The following is a 16,549-nucleotide window of genomic DNA, read 5'->3' as shown; positions in this document are numbered from 1 at the left end:
AACTTCAAAACCAGCTCTATAAATTTAGAAATATGGTTTAGTATATTTTATTTACACAACCTATTCAGTTTTCTTGATAGTTCCTATTGGGCAAGTATTTTTCCATCTGTCAGTATCCAAACATCCAGGGTCCCTTGAATTTTTCAAAGATGAGTGTTTTCCTGTGGAGATAAGAACAGAACCCTGCTCCCATTCTATATGTTTTTCTTACCACCTGTATGAATATCATCATTGTGGATGAGTTGTCATTTCTCCTTTCCAAGAGGTTTCTCCTCTTCAAATCAAACCTTTATTAATTTTGATGGTATCCACAATTTTTCTTCTCCTGTGGAAACAAGAGCAAAACCCCTTCCCCAACATAGCACATCTCCTGGCTTCCATTGAGAGGTCAGCACATCTTTGAAATAAATTGGTTGATTTAGTTCAGCAGACTTTTCCATTATCCAATGTCTTTCTGCTGCTGTTGTTCTTTTCTCATTAGCGTTAAGAAAATTCAAGGTCAATAAAGCATTATGTAGTCTATTTTGGGGGGTATTTTTGGTCCCTTTCTGTTTGTTCAGCATATCCTTTATAGTACGATTTGATCTTTCTATAACTGCCTGACCTGTGGGATTATGTGGTATACCTGTAATGTGTTTTATATTATAATAAGCAAAAAAGCATTTCATTTTTTTAGATACATATGCTGGATCATTGTCTGTCTTTATTTGTGCAGGTATTCCCATGATGGCCATAACTTCCAATAGATGTGTGATTACTGAATCAGCCTTTTCTGAGCTCAGGGCAATAGCCCATTGAAAACCTGAATACATGTCTATGGTGTGGTGTACATATTTTAATTTACCAAATTCCATAAAGTGGAACACATCCATCTGCAGATTTCATTTCTCTTAGTACCCTTTGGGTTACTCCCTGCAGGCAACGGTGTTTGATTATAGAAAGAACAAGTAGGACATCTCTTTATAATGTCCTTAGCTTGTTGCCATGTAATGGAAAATTCTTTCTTTAGGCCTTTACTATTGACATGATGCTTTTTATGAAATTCTGAGGCCTGCAACATGCTTCCAATTAATAATTGGTCAATCTCAGCGTTACCTTGTGCTAGAAGACCAGGCAGACCTGTATGGGACCGGATGTGTGTTATGTACATCGTACAAAACCTACTCCTGATTGTGTCTTGTACCTGGATAATCAATGAAGTCAACTCTGTGTCATCTGGTATAAATTCAGCGGTTTCAATATGCAAGATAACTCTTTCTGCATATTGTGAATCTGTAACTATATTAAGAGGTTCTTTAAAATCCCTTAGCACCATAAGAATGGCATATAATTCTGCCGTCTGGACAGAATTATAAGGGCTTTGTTCCACTTTACTCAATTCATCTGACTTGTAACCTGCTTCTTCTGATTTATTTGCATCAGTATAGAATATACAGGCTCCAGTTATTGGAGCATCACGTACAGTTCTAGGAAGAATCCAAGAAGTTCTCTTTATGAGGTTAAGTCTACCACTTTTGGGATAGTTGCTATTAATTTCTCCCAAAAAATTAGCACATGCTCTTTGCCACAGTTCATTGTCTTCCCATAACATTTTTATTTCTTCAGTAGTAAAAGGCACTATAATTTCTGCTGGGTCTATACCTGCTAGTTGACGAAGTCTCAGCTTACCTTTTATAATTAATTCAGAGACTTTTTCCACATAAGTTTTTAATTTTTTACTTGGTTTATTAGGTATAAATATCCACTTTAAAATAATATCTTCCCTCTGCATTAGAATCCCTGTAGGAGAAATTCTGGAAGGCAATATGACTAGGATGCAGCTAAGATTTGGGTTCACCCTATCCACATGTGCTTCCTATAATTTTCCCTCAATCATTGTCAGTTCCTTTTTTGCTTCAGCTGTCAGTTTTCTTGGACTATTCAAATCTTTATCACCATCTAAGGTTTTGTTTAAATGAACTATTAGATCAGGTGTTATCCCAACAGCTGGTTGTAGACTGGAAATGTCTCCTAACAATCTTTGGAAGTCATTAAGAGTCTTTAACTGGTCTCTCCTAATTTGTGCCTTTTGCGCTTTAATTTTCTCTAACCCTATTCTGTAACCTAGGTAATTAATAGAATTTCCTCTTTGAATCTTTTGAGGGGCAATTTGTAATCCCCGCCTAGGCAAGACTTTCTTTACTTCTTCAAACATCCTTTCTAAAGTATCTTTATTTGAATCAGATAACAAAATGTCATCCATGTAATGATAAATTATAGACTTGGGGAATTGTTTACGAATTATTTCCAATGGCTTACTTACAAATTATTGGCACAATGTAGGACTATTGAGCATACCCTGTGGGAAAACAGTCCATTGATATCTCCTATTAGGCTGAGAGTTATTATAAGTAGGTACTGTGAAGGCAAATTTTTCTCTATCCTTTTCTTGTAACAGTATAATGAAAAAACAATCTTTCAAATCAATAACTATAAGAGGCCATCCTTTTGGTAATAGAGAAGTCAAAGGAATTCCAGATTGTAGTGGGCCCATAGGTTGAATTACCTTGTTGACAGCTCTTAAATCTGTCACCATTCTCCATTTACCAGATTTATTTTTTACAACAAACACAGGAGAATTCCAAGGGCTGGTTGATTCTTCAATATGGTGAGCATCTAGTTGCTCTTGCACCAGCTGTTCCAATGCCTGTAATTTATCTTCAGCTAGAGACAACTGTTTGATCCATATTGGCTTCTCAGTTAGCCATTTTAAAGGTAGGGCTGTTGGTACCTCTAAAGGTCTGGTATTTGCTGTATGTTTTTGTACAACCTGAATGACTGGTGACCTTTTTCCATAATACCTCATCATATCCTTCCCAGAATTATGAGTTCCTGGAACTACAGGAATGTTAATCTGGGTATTCCATTGCTGTAGCAGGTCACGGCCCCATAAATTTATTGCAATATTGGCAATATATGGCCTTAGTCTTCCTATTTGCCCTTCAGGCCCTATGCATTTAACCCATCTTGAACTTTGTTTTATATGCGATAGGGTTCCAATTCCCAGGAACTGAACATCTACCTCTTGAAGAGGCCAATTCAGATGCCAAGATTCTGGAGTAATGATACTTACATCCGCACCTGTGTCTAATAAGCCTTCAATAAAAGTGCCATTTATACAGACTCTTAGCTTTGGTCTTTGATCATTAATAGAAGTCTGCCAAAATATACGTTTACTCTGTCCTACTGGGTTTTTTGACTCATCCTCCATGTGTAATTCATCATTTAGACCAGTAATATTTTTTACAGCAGAAATTGGAGCTTTTAATTTTCTTGGTGAGGCATGTTCTCCACTGTGACTGGGAATGACTGGGCCACTGTTGGCTTGGGGGCCTGTGAGAGGCCCCTCAAGGAGTTTCCCAACGGTATCGGGTTGCCTTGTCTGTCTGTTGTTGACCTGCATTCATTGGACCAATGTCAGCCTTTACCGCATCTCCTACGTATACCTGAGGGTGAAGGTCTCCTATTTTTGTCATTCCCAGAAGAGATATTATTCCTAGAAATTCTGTGCCTGCAATCCCTTTTCAGATGTCCTAATTTACCACAATTAAAACACCTGGCAGTTTGATGTCTCCTCATTGATTTGGAAATCGCATCTCCTACCCAAAATTTATCATTATAGCTAAACGTCTCAACATTCATCGTATGCTGAATCCATTCATCCATAGGTGCTGATCTAGACTTTAAAGGCCCAATTATCTTTTTGCATTCTATGTTTGCATTCTCAAAAGCTAGAGTTTCAAGAAGTATTCGTCTAGCTTCTGGGTCTGTTACCCCTATGTCCAGAGCCTTAATTAATCTTTGCAAAAAGTCAACAAAGGGTTCTCTCTGTCCCTGACTAATTCTGGTGTATGATTCAATCCTTTTTGCTGGATCTTGTATCCTATTCCAAGCATTTAAAGCTGCTTGGTAACATAGACACAGTACTTCATCGTCATAAAGAGCTTGGACCTGTGGATCAGCATATTCTCCTGCACCAAGAATTTGATCTTGGGAAACCTCCACACCTTTTGCTCTTCCTTGCTGTTCCATATGTTTGGATTCTTCTATGAAATAAATTCAAAACATCAAGGAAGGTGCATTATCTAAAACTGCAGCCACTAACTGATGGAAATCATGGGGAGTAGCTTTAGCATTAGAAGCCCAAGTCCTTATCATTTCCTTTACATATGCAGAGTGCAAGCCAAAATTAACAATAACTTGCTTAATTTCTTTTAGATCATTCATTGCTATTGACATCCATCTAGCTTCTCTGACTCCCTTTGAGCCTTTAGAGGTTGACGCTTTGTCAGAATTAAGTATAGGGTATGTTGCTAAAACCCTGGGTAAGCCAGTTCTAATAGCTGGTAGAGGCATTGTATCCTGTCCTTATGCTTCCTTACTCTGTTCATCAGCTCCAATAATTTCTCCATTCTTTTCAAATCTTTTTTATCATTGTCTCTCTTAAATCCTGAATCTCCTGACCTGTATATGTTTCCAGTGATTTCACTGAGGTATCAACTTTTTGGTCCCCATTCTGCACCTGTGATTCCAAAGCTTTAATTTTTTCCTTCAAAGATAACATGTCCTCCTTAAACTTTTCTTGTATATCATGTAGATTCCCATCTTGGAGTTACATTCTGTCTGTTACCTTATCAAAACTTTGTGATAAAGTCTGAACATCAAATTCAACAGCCTGAACCCTTTCAGGTAACTTTCTAGTACCCTTGGATATGGAGTCAATTTTGTCTGTCATAGTATCCACTTGTTCAGATAACCTCTGATTTTCAATAATTTTAATCCTGTCAATTAGTTGTTCATTATTACTTCGTAAAGATTCTATCATTCTTAGGAGTGCCATATTCTTCTGTTTATTATTAGTTTGTAAAGATTCTATCGTTCTTAGAAGTGCCATATTCTTTTGTTCATTATTAGTTCGTAAAGATTCTATTGTTCTTAGGAGTGCCATATTCTTCCTTAATGATAGAATATGGAAAAGAAAACTGAAATCTAGTAACAAGCAAATTAAGGTATCCCCATAATCATATAAACCTTGTATGATGTAATCCGTTATATTAGTAAGTACAAATTTACTAATCCATTGTATTAGTAAAAACAAAGCAGTAAAATTTGCGTTATAAACAAAAACTGCCATATTACCTATTATCCAGCAGGTGGTGCTCTTGCCGAGTCGCAATGAAAACGGGGTCCTGTTTCAGTGTCTGCCTTAGTAGATGTTAAAAACTGGAAAATGCGAGTTTCTCAGCAAAGTAAATGTAATTAAATCAATTCCATAGACGGAACCAGAAACCCAGAATCCAGGGGTAGAGAAGAGCAACCTGGAAGCCACTTATGCCTCCACGTGACAGAGTCGTCCCAAGGGGTTGCAGCTTTAGGCAACTGGTAACCACGTGCTCTGGTTTGCGCCACTTAAGAGCTGTACTTGCAAGGGAGATTTGAAAACGACTCAGAAAAGAGCAAACCACGTGGGCAGAGACTATGTGGGCCTGTGGAGTTTAAATCCACGTAGGGAGGCAAACGATAGGCTGCATGGGGACTTGAAGTCAATCTGAGATGTCTAAAGGGAAAATATAAAGAACTGCAGCAAGAAAAGCCACTGCGTGATGACTTATGTTAAACTGCTGGCTCCATGCACAAGGCGCAGGTCGCAAAGCACAGGCCACAGCCGAACTGGTGGCAGGCAGCCGAGCGGGGGAAGGAGGGGTCCTAAAACCAAACGTTGGGTGCCAGATGAAGGCGTAAGTCATAAACAATCCCACACCAGTTTGGAATTATGATTAATAGGGTGGTATTTATTTAAAGGGGAAAAAACTTACAGATTACCGTCCCAGATAACAGCCCTTTGCGCAATCAGGAAGAAGTCTAGTCACCGAACCGGAGCAGGAAGTAAAGAGAGAGCAAGGAGGGAAGTAGCCGCTTTTTTAAAGGGAGAGAGACCATGCCCCAATAGGCTGGTATCTCAGTGGCTATTGGCTGGAGGAGTGGAAGGACCTCCCGCAACAGGGGAGGGGGAGGGAAATGGGTTGCGGTGGCAGGGAGGAGGCAGAAATCTATAGTAAATAAATAAATTAATTAATTAAAAAAAATAAAACAAAAAAGAATTATGTGCTGCTTTAGAGACAATAAGTGATTTGTTATTTGGGGACCAATAAACAGCTTTCGTTTAAGTGATATTACATATAATCACTTGCCAAATCTTCAAGTAGTACATATATCTCATTAATTACAAATTTTGATTATATTTATTTAAAGAAAATTATCTTTCTTCTTTAAAACTATTAAATGGAAACATTGCAGTTAAATTTTAATCTTCACACTCTTAGACTTGTACATTATTGCCATAAGAGAAAGAATAGAATATGTATATAGGAATGATATATAGTATCATCTTTATAATTACTTACATATTTATTTGACTATGAAAGTAAAATTGACTTGTTATTTCAAGCAAAAAAGCTTTACTTGGCACACAATGAATCTTTACAATGCTCAGTATGATTTGAAAAATTAAGAAAATTATATATGAGTACATATGTAATAAGTCCTAATATAAAAAAACAATCTTCAGAAATATGTTATTAGTATTAGTTCAACACACCTGTCTATGTGCATTATTTAGCTTGATTTCTACAAACAGGAGAGGAAATTACTTGTGAATATTAATATATGAATATCACCAGAGGGAAAGATAAATAAATGATAAGCTATCCCCATGAAAGAGTGAATAAGGACATGCCATATGGTATGTTGATTAATTCTGAATTTAAAGGCCTTAAATTCTTTTGAAGAAATAATCTACTGTTATAAATGTGTACAGTGCTAATTATTTAGCTTAACTTGGAAATATATCATAAAGCACTCATTATAAAGAGTTCATAATTTAAAAATTATTTGATATTTGAACATAAATAGATTTTATGATTCTTTATTGTTGTCAAGCTATAAAATAAGAATGAGGATATTTATTTCTCATCTTTTTAATCCAGTAAGTACTATTATTATTATTAAATTATTGTTATATTCTAATATAAAAGAAACATTATTATTTTAAGAACCTGTTATATGAATGTACACATTAAAATTACTTTGAGTAAAAGAAAACAAAGAATTTATGACACTGTTTTTCAGTTACCTAATATTCTGTATTATCTTTCTTAGATCTAATTGGAAAACAATTAATGAAAGATCACTAATATATGTCTTCCTCCTAATTTTGTGAGCAGGGTATTATTACTACTATGTTACATAATAAAATAAATCAATACTAAATTATGAAAAAATACCTTACTGTCTTTTGTGAGAGGGACTTTTAATAAAGATAAACCATTCTCCAGTTTGTAAAAGTATACCTTACTATGCAATGAAGATTTCTATGTAATTGAACATGCATGTAGTCTTTATCTCAAAAATAAAATATAGGTATATTTGAAATACATGATTTAAGTTTGCAATGTGCATTGATAGGACTGAGATACTAGTAAACTGAACAGTTAAAAGAACATTCTACTGACAGCTAATTGGTAAGTTCTCTGATATAAGCTAGAAAAATAGTGAAGGTACATATAAGGATAAAATGCTGAGTTTTAGAAAATGAAAACATTTCAATCAACATTGATGAACTTCTATGGGGAGAAACACAGTATGACTTATGATCTCAGAACAGAGACTTAAGTTGGTAAAGGTAATTGAATGCCTAACCATTTCTCTTTTTAATACCTGAAAATACAGGTAGTTAATACAAATTTAATATTTATCCAGAAATAATGGAACTTTATTTTTTCTTTTTTATATGCAACAAATTAATTATTTTCATACTCTATATGTTTACAAGTCCTAAATTTAAATATTCTCAATTCAAAGCCTTTTATTTTTTTGAGATCTTATATAATTCTACTTATTTCAGGTTCATTTTTCTCTTTTTTTCATTTTTTCTCATCCATCCTCCTACTTTCAAGTCTTCTTTATCTATTAATTCAATGATTTTAATGAGAGTTTATCCATATGCCAATCAGTTAATATTGTTATCATTAGGTTAATTCACCCAATTAGAACAGCAGACACAATCTATACAAGTCCCAGGACATTCATCAAGACATAATAATTTATTGTCATAAGATATACATACATGTATCTAAAAATTAAATCATAATTAAAGGATGTTTGAATAACACAGAGAAACATTCAAAGTAGTTTAAAATTAGACATCCTAAATAGGTTTTCCAATAATAAAAGACTCTAAACTTCTCAAAAAGAATTTTAAAAATTCTGAACTGAACTAATACATACCCTAATATGTTAGCAATACGGAGAATTATTTAGAAGGAAATTCATAGTACTAAATTGCGTCTTTCTTTTCCAGAAATTAGAAATAAATGAGTCATTTTCATACAGTATTTTATTAAGCAGTAATTATACAGATTATACAAAATTTAAACAAGCTTTATACAAATAAGGAACAATACAAAATCATGTTTAAGTCTATCTCATTGACATTCATTTGTAGTTATTTTAATTAAATTAGGACATGTGAGCCATATATAAAAGAATGAATGCATTAAAACCAAATAGAATATATTTTAAAATTTAACATTATGAAATGACTATTACATTAGCCCCATTATAAAAACAAAACAAACAAACAAACAAAAACTGTGTTGAAAAGTAGGCAAAAGTAATTTTACAACTTTTAATTTCTCTTTATTAAAAGATTCTTCAACTGTAAGCCAAATGATATTCCTTAACAAAAAGTGAATATGCTAAATAAACAAAATTTCACTTAGTTCATAACTGACATTGAAAACTGGATTACTTCTGCAATCAGAAATAGAAACAAAGCAACACTATCCTCATATCTGTTTTTAAGCATATTAGAAGTTCTTGTTCTTAATATTTATTATTAATAATATTAATATAATTAAATTATTTTTTCTTTTGCTTAACAACCTCCAAACTCTCCCATTTACTGCTTTATTCTCTTTCAATTTCAGGGCTTATTTTTCATTAATTGTTATTATATACATGCACGCACATCCATCTAAGTGTAACCAACATGATCTATATATTGTTTTAGTATATATGTTTGCAGGACTAAACATTTGCTATTGGAAAATCATTTAGTGTGCTCTTCTCCGGGCAAGATAAGTTCTATTCTCTCAGCATTCCTCAAAAGCTTCTACTACCTTGTGTTGTGGTAAGGATTCTTGGGTTTACCCCATATCTGTTTGTTTGTGTATTGCTGCTTTTCTGTGCAGCTTCTGTTTAGCACTCATGCCAGTAAGACCATATGGGTGTAACTTCTGATACTATGGAGAGACATTGTAAGCAAGCTTTCTGTTCCTCTTCCTCTTACTATCCTTCCATGCCCTCTTGTACAATGTTTTCTGAGCCATAGATGTAAGTACTGCTAGCAGATATATCTTTGGGACTGGATTCCACTCCTTTACATTTCAATTGGCTATGGTTTTCTGTAGTGGTTTTTACATTTTACCAAGAGTAGTTTCCTTGTTGAAGGTGAAAGTTTTCACATATCTGTGGGTATGAGGACAACTATTCAGAGTGTAGTTAGAGGTCATATATAGAAAACACCAACTGATTTTCCAATAACAAATTCTCAGCCCTGTAAACATGTTTACAGAAACAATATCTAAATCAAGCTGGTTTTATTTAGATATATGTTATGTACAAGTATGTATATAACAACAATTACTGAAACAACCATGCATTCGAAACAGTGTCAGGTGTATAAAGTTGACACCTCTACTCCCTCTACTCTCTCTGTTATTTCCAACCTTCCCTCTCCTCCAGATACATTTTCTTTCTATCTCTCATTAAAAATCAACAGGCTTCTGAAATATAAAAACCAAACGTGACAAAATGAAATATAGCAAGATGAAGTACAAAAACAGTCTATTGAGAATGGAGAAATAAACCAAACAGAAGGAAAAGAGTTCTAAGAACAGGATCAAGAATCAAATAATCACTCTTTCACACATTCAGAAAACCCATAGAAATAACAAGCTGGCAGCCATAATATGTTTGCAGTTGACCTTGTGTAGTTCCACGTAGGTCCTGTGCTTCCTTTAGTCTCTGTGTGTTCATACAAACCTTGCTTAGTTACATCAAAATGCCTTGTTCATATACTTTCTTCCATCAACCCTGCCTCTTATATACTTTCTGCCTCCTCTTCTGCTTAGTTGCCTGAGTTCTGAGGGGAGGAATTTGATGGAGGCATACCATTTAGACAATTTCCCTATGCATAATGTCTATGGGTCTCAGCGTATGTTTTCATCTGCTGCTGAAGGAAACATCTTTGATGATGACCAAATAAGGCTCTGATCTATTAGTACAGCAAACTCTACCAGAAGGTTTTGTATCATTAACCAGTAAGGTTTGGTTTTTATCCTAGCTTTCTGGGCTATCCATTTTTTGGTTCTTGGTTCCACAAACAGTGTCAGATGTATAAAGATGAGTTGACTCATGTACAGGATATAATTCCTGGCCCATGAATGGAGTGTGAGGGTAGATATTGCTGAGTGTAATGGGTAGCTGTGTCATTTGAATGGCATGTATATTTTCTAGCAGGGACCAAGATACTGTTTGAAGCATAGGCAATGAGGATAGACTAGACCAGACACAGTTTGTGGGACCTGGGACACATCTGGTCTGTTGAGGAGAACACATGAAGACATCATGAAAAGTTCCTTCTCTAACCTATATAAAGAGGTGGGAGGTTTGAATGGATAGAGTGGTTAGAAGGAGTATATGAGGTACCTCTTGAAAGTGGAAGGCACTTGTTTATATAACAGGAAGCATAGACATATATAAATATGCATTTCTATCTGACTATCATCTATCTTTCTCTCTCTGTCTTTCTATTATCTACTCTTATTTCTCTCTCTCTCTCTCTCTCTATATATATATATATATATATATATATCTGTACCCATATGTATATGTATACATATATATGTGTGTGTTGTGTGTGTTCTTCATGTGTAAGATATAAAATGAAAATTCTATAGAAATGTGGCTTTTTTAAAATTCTTCAATTAAAATATATAAAATTGTTGAGGTCATATTTCTGTTATATTTTGAATTGATCTTAATTTCTAGTAGGTCCTAAGCCAAAATATAAAGAACCATTTTTAAAGATAACTAAATACTATGTCTATACTGTGTTTAGAAACAGAAACAAAAACAGTCAACAAAATAGCAGATGAACAAGGATGAAGACCATGAGGACATTACATAAAACTATTAAATATCTAGATGCATACAAACATAGGCACTGATTTATTTTTAAATCATTGACTTTAAATTTAAATGTGAATACACCTGGGGATGTAGCTTGGTGGCAAAGTTCTGGGTAAGCATGGACAAGTAGAATAGATCTTTAACGTCACAAAATAAATGAATGCATAAATAAAAAAAGCAACCATATGTAGAAAAAAATACAAGAGAGCACATACATTATACAGCTATGTTTAAACATAGAACAAAGATAATGTAAAATATAAGAATTACAAAATGTCTATAAAATAACATGATGTAAAATATTTAAGATTTTAAAATAAATGTTGTATATAAAACATCCATATGTCACTGATAGTGAGCTGTAATGAATAGTATTGAAAGCACCTTCCTACAAATGCTTACCATGTTTACAATATGGACAAATATGTAGGTGCAGAACATGTGTGAAATTTGTATATCATATAAAATACTTGACTTTAGTATATATCATGTATCTTTCCAAAGTAAAAAGTAAAAAGCAAACATATACAATAAAAAAACAAAGACTTTGGATATATGCCACACTAAAGAAGAAACATTGTAAAGAAGCTTCTAAAGTTACTCTTAATACTATCCTGCAGTGAGAGTATATCTGAAAGAGGAAGTTACCCTTCTTGTAAATACAAATAAGTAATAATTATAAATAAATAAAAATTTTAATTAGTACTGAGAATAATAATCAGAAATTCTCAGTTGGTGCTATTATGAATTCCAAATGGTACAATAATTTTGAAAATTATTTTCAGTATCATATAAAATAATTATGGATTTAACATAAAACATAATTATTATAAGATACCTTTAAAATACATTTTTTTATAAAATTTGTATGAAAAGTAAGTTATAGAACTTTATAATCTCTAAAAACTGAAAGTAATTATGATGACTTTCAAAAAATTTTCAGGCATAAGCATAATAATATGAAATATAATAGAATATAAAATTAAGTAGCAGAAACCATAAATGATTTTTAAATACACATTGCAGAGAAGCCAGTTAGGTAGAGCTATAGCATGCATGCTTCATCTTTTGTGGCATTCTGAAATATCAAAGATTTGGAGATAGTGAAATATCTTTAGTTGCCATGGATTGGAAATGGAGAACGTTGAAGATGTCAGAAAAATGAGATCTGTTAGAGTGTAAAACTATTCTTATACCATAACATGGATGTATAACATTATGTTCTTGTCAAAATCTATAGAACATTATAAGAAAATGTGTGAACTTATTGAATGCAAATTAGAAATAAATTACATAAGGAACCATAAGAATCCAAAAAATGGAATATAGAATATGACAAAACAATTTGAATTCATCATAAATGTGTGAAACAACTCTCTTGCAAGAATCTGGATAAATGTTCCTTTTGATATTAGTTAAGTCTGTGAAAGTAAGGTAACAGAAAAACTTACTTCCCATAATGAAATACTGTTTAGTTTTGAAATCAAGGTAAATATATTAATAAAAGCATTAAATGAAGAGGTTAGTAGTGTGCCAGAGCCAAAGTCACTTAAAACGGTAGAGATTAAGTTTACATACTATATGTTATTGTGGTTTCTTTGAAATATTTGACAGGGAAGGAGCTAAGTCCATAGAGATGTTTCATTGTATGGGCTGCTAATCTAAACCAGCATAGATATTTCAAAGGTTTCTCAACTTACAAAATTTGAGTCTAAGGACAAGTTGCTTTGGAAAAGAGGTTCTTCTTTTGTTTCCACAGAGGATAAAAACTTTTGTAATACTTCCACCCTAATGTGGTTTGATAGGCCAACACCCCCCAAAAGGTCTCTGTGAACACCCCAAAAAATTACTTCACCAAATAAACAGAAGGGAAGTTTGGAGAAGAACTATTCCCATATTCCCAAATATTATTTATAAATGTTTGTTCACATTTAAAGTGGGATATTGTGTAAAGATTTACATTGGTATGGATCTTGCTCTACTGATACAGATTAGGAAGTAGAGGTTAATAAATAATCATCTATAATAGGCAAACTTGTAGTCATGCTAGCTAGATTTTCTAGATGTACAGAGTTGTATTTCAGATGGATAGGTATTCTTTAGATCTTTCAAAGACTTTCAGAATATGTTATTTGAAATGTTTTAAGAACTTAGAATTTTCAGGACAGTAAGACACATCTGCACCTGGCAGCTCCATTCTACTTCTAGAGGAAGATGGATATTGAAGAGGCTCCTTATAGAATTTCTTAGACAGTTGTACAAGAAACTGCTCTTGCCTGAACTGCTTGATGTACTGGACATGAAGGACCCACAAAGAAATGACTGCTGAACTTACCTAAAGGCAAGATGATCCTTCAGGGTTTCTACTTTATGAAAGAGTTTGCCAGATATTCTACAAGACTCAGAAAAAATGTGACTGGCAAGCTTCCATTGTAGGTGGAACTGTCTTTGAAATTTCCTGCTTCATGGGAAAGTCTGCTAGATGCAATGGGCCTGTAGGCTAAAAATGGATCCCTCAATGGTACAAAAGAACTTTACCTATCCAGGCAGTGATATCTCTCTCTCAATTCTAGTTTTTGAAGTTGTTTTCAATGCACTTACTGTTTACTTAGGTTATAACCATCTGAAGTCTTTGATGGAGTTGAGGAATATAGTTTTCCTTAGTTATGATAAAGATAGATATAAACATTAAAACTGTAATTATGGGTTGTTACCAGTTTTGTTATATGCAATTTTATTATGTTAAAATTTAAAACCTTCCTTTTTATTTAAGCAGAAAGGAGGAGGTGATGTGGGATACCCCTCTGTAGGCTGTGAATACCATTGGTTAATAAAGAAACTGTCTTGGTTTGTGCAGGGAGCAGAGATAGGCAGGGAAAATTAAACTGAATGCTGGAAGAAGGAAGGAAGAGTCAGAGGGAGAAGCCATGGAGCTACCACCAGAGACAAACGCACTGAAAACTTGCTGGTATGCCAAAACCTCATGGTATTGCACAGATTAATGGAGAAGGGTTAAATTAAGATGATAGAGTTAGTCAATAAGAAACTAGAGCTAATGGGCCAAGCAGTGATTTAAATAATATAGTTTTTGTGTGATTATTCTGGGACTGAATAGCTGGGAACCAACAAGTGGCCATCCCACAACAACATACAACACAATGAAAGTATGAGTATAATAACACAATAGTAGATGGAAGTTGGAGAGATAAATGTCATACCTTGAAGGTAGTCCTAAAAGTTGGTGTTTATGAGGAACTAAGTTATGAATGCTCTGATACAATGAGTAGAATAATTGGAATTAGTGTCCTTTCCTTTTATGAACAAGACTTCAAGGCACTTCCTTGACATATAAACAGGAATGAACCACTTTAAGTCTTGAGTTGCAGCAGATGATAATCACTACCACTGCTGCTACCACCATCACCATCATCATCACCTCCACCACTAACACCACCATCATTCCTACCCTCAGCACCACCACCTTCACCCATGATCACTATAACCACCAAGTTGCCTTACCTAGAAAACAATAATGAGACTTCATATCAAAACTGTGGTGATTTTAATATTGAGCAACAGTATGGTGAAACACTGGGTTACAATGTTCCTTTAACAAAAGTTAATTTTGAAATACATTGTATAATTCTATATTAAGCTTCTTTTAAGATAAATTTTGTCTTAATAAAAGTGTTAAAAAGCGGTGGTGGTGCACGCCTTTAATCCCAGCACTTGGGAGGCAGAGGCAGGCGGATCTCTGTGAGTTCAAGACCAGTCTGGTCTACAAGAGCTAGTTCCAGGACAGGCTCCAAAACCATAGAGAAACCCTGTCTCGAAAAAGCAAAATATATATATTTTTTTCCCAAAAATTGACATGAGTAACTTGACAATAATGAAATCTGTCATAAATAAGTTTAATTAATTGATTCAATTTAACACGATCAGTAATGGAACATCTCCATATCACCCTTGACATGGTCAGAAGTAATGAAAACACTAATCACCTCTGTCACATTTCTACCAAAAACATAAAATAAATCTAATGGAATATTAAATGAGATTAAATCAAATATATTTTCTAAAATGTATATAAACTGGAATCTATACCCATGACATTAATTGACATTAATATAACAAAGTTGCTCTAACATAGTAAAAGAGCCTCAGGAGCTAAATATAATTTGTAGTACTTAGCTATTGTTATGATTCTAAAGTAAATAATCAATGTAATATAAGCTTGTACATGCTCTGAAGATTGCATAGCAGTAATATTCTGTTAATTTCCAGTGTTTGATCATTTAACGTACAGTAGGAATTACCGAGAAAATGTTGCAATAGAATATTCCATTATTATATAAGTAGTTTGAATTACTGTTTTAATTTTAAAATGTTTTTCTATATATTGTACACACAAAGTATGTCTAATTCTTCAATTTCTTATCACAGTTTTTCATATCACCTTCATTGTTCAAAGTCACACATTTTACTTTAAGAATTATGATGTATAAATCATTTCATCGATGCCTAGGCATTCATCTTTACTGGGCATTTAATTTTGAAAGAATTAATTTACCTTTAGTTACATTTTAAAGATGTAATTTTTTAAAGGGGTAAATAAATAATACTCCTTAACATATAGAATCAAATTTTAAGTTATTGTGCTGTATTTATCGTACATTGTTAAAAAGTGTTATCATATCTACTAGTGCTACTATTTTTACTTAATGTAAATACTAAAATTCTCTATTACTTTAGCAACATGAGATATATTTTGATTTGGAAATATATATATTATATATATAATATTAAAATTTGTAAAAGCTCATTGCAAATACTATTAACAGGAATATAATGTTCTTTTTGCATTATATATTGGTAATATTATATTCTAAGGTTTTACACTTAGAAACGATAGTTCTACATATGTGGTTATAATGTATCATCAAGAATATTATGGCAAATTATTACAGATACTGTAATGTATATGGGTAAGTGTAGAAAAAATTTCAAATACATTAGTGCAGATTTTTCATAATAGAATAGTTATAATCATGACAATACTGTACATGGTGCTATACATAATCCTGTATAAAATAGATTAGGATACAACTTGAACAATATGGTTGTCTCATTTCTAAGATAAAAAATATAATTATCTAATATAGATATGTCTTATCAATTAAATCTATGAGAGGAATTTCTGGCAAATTCTGATTTTAACAGTTTCTGAAGACTATCAAAAATGTTTTACATTTATAAC

Source organism: Chionomys nivalis, chromosome 3 (genome assembly GCF_950005125.1).
Source record: "Chionomys nivalis chromosome 3, mChiNiv1.1, whole genome shotgun sequence".
NCBI classification, from domain to species: domain Eukaryota; kingdom Metazoa; phylum Chordata; class Mammalia; order Rodentia; family Cricetidae; genus Chionomys; species Chionomys nivalis.
This window is presented reverse-complemented; position numbering follows the sequence as displayed.